Here is a 4,497-nt window from a genome sequence, read left to right as displayed (position 1 = left end):
TTGACTTCCTTTTATTTTGGTCATTGAACTTTATTTCCTTTCAATATAATACTTCTAAGTTGTGTTATCATTTTATTTTCTAGTTAATCAATATTCACGTATTTAAATTTATTTTTTTAATCTAAGAAAATTTAGGTTTATAATAAAAATTTTAAATAATTATAAAAACAGTCTCCATCGAGGGATTTAAAGACTCTCCTCGAATGATAAAGTCAATAAATTTATAAAAAATATATTAAATAATTTAAAAGAGCTTTAATTTCCATGAAAAAAAAATATTTGTTCTTGAACTTTAAATTTAATTATGCTAGAAAATTTAAATATTTTTATCTTATGAAATAAAAAATTCTAAACTTTTTAATTTAATGGTTCAGGAGATATTTATATCATTTAAACCTTGTTGTTTTCATAAGAAGAAAGAGAATGAAATTCCTCTACTTTAATATGAATTAAATATTTATTATACATAATTAATGAGATAATAAGCATGGTATATCCTTTAAGATACTTTATATACACTTACAAGCACAGAGAGATCATTATTTCGGTGTAAAAAAATATTTTAGATGGAAAAGTGTAATAGTTTTTATGTTTTTTATGTTTATATTATGGAGGATTGTTTATGATCAAGTATGAAGCCTTAAAAATTGATAATGTTTGAGTTTTTTTTGTATATATTTTTGAAATCGTGTTATATTAGATTTAGCTAACTAATAAGTCCAAATATTTTAAATTTGATATGTTTGTCATGCCTATATTATTTTTGGCTTTGCTTACCATCAAATTTAAATAATTTAAATTTTTCATGCTTGTCATATTCATGTTATCTTATATTTAACTGATTGCCTCCAACATGTTTATTAGACTTATATTACCCTGGACTTAGTTGAATTTCAAATTCATGTACCTTAAATCCAATATGCTCACCAATTTGATATTATCTTGGACTTGTCTGATTGTTAAAACATCACTCACTGCCGAGCTAAAGTACATTAAATCTAGCATGTTTTCAAAATCATGTTATATTGAATTTAAGTAATTGCTAAGTTGAAATATAATAGACATAACTAATTATCAAATTCAAGTATAATAAGTGAACATATTTATTAAATTCACATTACTTTAATTTTATTTATTATTAAATCTAAACATCTTTACCATCTCAAAGATTTATATAAGAAAAGTCATCCCATCATGTGCTCCCATCAGTAAATGAAGGATGACAGAAAGTAAGTTCACTAAACTTTATGTTTTTTTTTATAATAAGTTCATCTTGAAAATAAAATTATCTTATGATATAAGGACTAACATGCAACTAATGTGATAAGAATTCCGCAAGCCCACAACTTATTAAAAAAAAAAAAAAAGAGTTCCTTGCCTTGTTGTTAAGGATTGCGAGCCTGTTTGCTCCTGGCCACGTATTCATCTATTTTGTTATTAAAATATTATAATATCTACGAAACCATTTGTTGTCGCGGGTAACAAATTTATCAACCGCCATGTTCATATATTCCCAGAAAACTAAAATTAAAAAGGGCTAGCTTGAATACGAGGAGGAACTTCCAGTGATGGAGAGCTGTTAACATATTTCTGTATAGAGAAAAAACTTTAACATATTTCTCTGATTTTTTTTGACCAAGATTGAAGATGACTCACAACTGTGATTAATGACACGGGACGCTGTTATAACTTCATTTACCTCCTCATATATTGCCAGTGAATTTTTTGAAAAACCCCACGTATAATTATTTCATCCTCAACAACATAAGCCACTTTATAGTTGTCAAGCAGTCCAGCATTACTGCCCCCGTGCTGTTAAAAAAAATAATTGAAAACCAGAAAATTATCTCAAAACCGTTTATTTTACTCCCAGAGGGCAGAGAGCAACGCCATTGCCCCATTCTAGTCTTTTTCGCCATGGACGACAAGGCAAGCGGCAGAAGAAGAGAGGTCCTGTTCTTGGTGGGTTTTTGGATGCAAGCAAGCAGAGAAATCAATCTGGTTAATGAAATGTCCTTCAATGGTCTCTCGTTCTCCACGAAGCCAAGAACACGAGGGTCGTGATGGTGATGCCTCTTCACTCCCCGTGGGTAAAGTCATCGTCGACCCTCTTAAAGGCAATGATGATGATAACTCTGCTACCGAGGTTAAAAAGATGTAATTTTTCCGTCTGTTTTTTTTTAGATACGTTCAAGTCTATGTCTTCTGGCTTTGTTTTTTTTTCTTGGACGATTTCTTTTTTCTTTTTTGGTTTGATGGTTTATTTACAATGCGTGGCTTCTTGGGGTTGTCGAATTCTTTTTGTTTTGAATAAGTTTGTGGTTTTTTCTCATTGCTGGCTGGATTTTGTGATGGTCGTTTCTAGGGACTAATTTGTGTGGTTTTGGTTAAGGGTGATATTGTGCTGCAGCATTACGAGAATGCATGTGATTTTGTGTTGGTTCTTGTTCTATTTTGTTGGGTTTGCACATTTTACAATTTCTTTTGCTTACTGTATTTCATGAATTATAACTCTTTTATGGAATATAGCATTCCTTCGCAGTTCATGTCATTTTGGTTTTCCTTGTCTGTAATGTTATGGATTGTGTTGCTAAGGGTTTAATGAATTTTACAAACGAGAATTGAATCTCTTGCTCTCGAACTTAATATTTCTGTCGATTTTCTTCCGATTTTCCCTTCCAGGAATTGTGGGACCGCAAGTTAGAAATGATGGTTTCTTGTGCTAACTCATATAACACTTTCAGTTTTGGCAATTGAACCCGGGAAGCTGAACAAGTTGGTGAAATTTCGTTGTGTTATGGGAAAGCTGTCTGTGAAGGGAAGAATACCGAATAAATTCGACACAAGGCCTCATAGCGCATACCTTGAGAACCATGGAAAAATCTGCCGTGAAAAGACAGGGCGTGATCAATAGTAGACAAATAAAGGCTATCTTTTATACTAACATCTTTTCTTCACACTTTTTTACGCATGTTCAATTCTCATTGACCTTGCTTTATTTCCCATTTCAGGTTATCGACAACGACACTGGGAATCATACGAGGCCTATGCCAGGGATGATTATTTTTTGGATTCGCTGGACTGTGAACTCCATCAACACACTTGTCAATGTTTGTCACTTGGCTTTTAGTGGAGGCACTTTTCCGTTTTGCCATTACTAAATAGATCAGAGATATTTATAACAAGGATTATTCTGTATAATTGTTTTTGTACTGGGATAAGAGGAAACTATCAATCAAGTCATCATATATGAAAAGGACGAGAAGAGACTGTTGAGAAATGGAGGGGATTATGTTTAAGCTTTTTGAAAAAAAAACCAATTGGACATAAAGACAACTGATCCTAGAGACAGACCAGCCCGGAGTATGTTTCTTGACCACTTGATTTCTGCATTTGTGTTTATGCTTCCTTTTGGATCTTAGCACCACTGTTGTGTTTGTTTTCTATATATTTATAGTGATCAAATCTCTTTATAGGGTATTGTGTTTCATTTACAATATTCGAGTCATTGTACATCTCCATATTACCAAATGATGCTTTATGAAAGCATCATAACATGTTGCTTTTAGAAGAATGTATGCTAATATGATTCTGTAGATATCCATCCTATTTGTGCAATAGGATTTCATGACCTATGCAATCATGAGTTTGATAAGTCTTGGTACACATGACCTTGAGATCAACACAGAATATCTTCTGTATATTTGAATATTTGACTTGATAAGCACTATTTGTCTAAATGCGGGTGTTTATAAGACAAGTTGGGTTGCCATGATTATCTCTTTGTTTTCATAGGGTGAAAATGTTTTAATTTAATTTTCTCAGAGTAATTTAAAGAAATTCCAACAGTACGCTTACCTGTTACCATGCTTAAACATTACAGGCTTTTAATTGTGTTGGTTTCTGTTACGAACTCATCCTTGAACACAATGATAATATGAAGCGTATTGCAGACTCCAAATCTGAGAGGCTGAGAAAGCGATTCGCTCGAATGCAGAGATTGGCCAAGAGCAGGCAAATGCCTCCTTTTGTTCTCGCTTTTCCTCTATTGGGGTCGCAAGTAAAATAACTCCCTAGATTCCTAGCTGTTCAGCTATGAAAAATACCTGACCCTGCTTCCAACAATTGGCAAAAGCTCTTTGAGCCTTTAGTTGAAATGCAAAAATTTCCCACTGACAGTTTCAAACGCGCATGTGCCTTTTTTCGTAATTCGAGTGTTCAAATGGGCATGAGCAATCTCTTCATAGAATGGTCGTGACCACATGCTCCATGCTAGTTTACCACACGAGTACGTCCTTTCATCATATGGTTTTCTAAACCTTGTCCTTGGATTTCAAAGGAAATTATCCAACTCATCAAAGCCTAACTTCCGACTGCTTAGTGTTCGGAGATTTTACATAATATTGTTTCTTGCAGATTAGCAGCTCTATTTTTTTTAACCCATGTTTCTCCACGCGGGGGAATTTGAAGCTTTGTTCATCCTCAATACAGAGCTTG

General features: G+C 33.1%; 1 long non-coding RNA gene across 3 annotated transcripts; it reads left to right on the top strand.

Annotated features, from left to right (window-relative positions):
- Positions 1–1,834: 1,834 nt before the first annotated feature.
- On the top strand, positions 1,835–3,655 carry LOC105137063 (uncharacterized). Of its 3 annotated transcripts, none has more exons than XR_844474.1 (3): positions 1,835–2,117; positions 2,745–2,927; positions 3,012–3,655. It is a non-coding gene; the product is annotated as an uncharacterized LOC105137063 (long non-coding RNA). The 3 variants fall into 3 exon arrangements; XR_844475.1 differs by lacking the exon at positions 1,835–2,117 and adding an exon at positions 2,119–2,146 and having other exon boundaries at positions 2,683–2,927; XR_844473.1 differs by lacking the exon at positions 1,835–2,117 and having other exon boundaries at positions 2,195–2,927.
- The last annotated feature ends 842 nt before the right edge of the window (positions 3,656–4,497 follow it).

Source organism: Populus euphratica, unplaced genomic scaffold (assembly GCF_000495115.2).
Source record: "Populus euphratica unplaced genomic scaffold, PopEup_1.0 scaffold63.1, whole genome shotgun sequence".
In the NCBI taxonomy this organism is placed as follows: domain Eukaryota; kingdom Viridiplantae; phylum Streptophyta; class Magnoliopsida; order Malpighiales; family Salicaceae; genus Populus; species Populus euphratica.
This window is presented reverse-complemented; position numbering and strand designations above follow the sequence as displayed.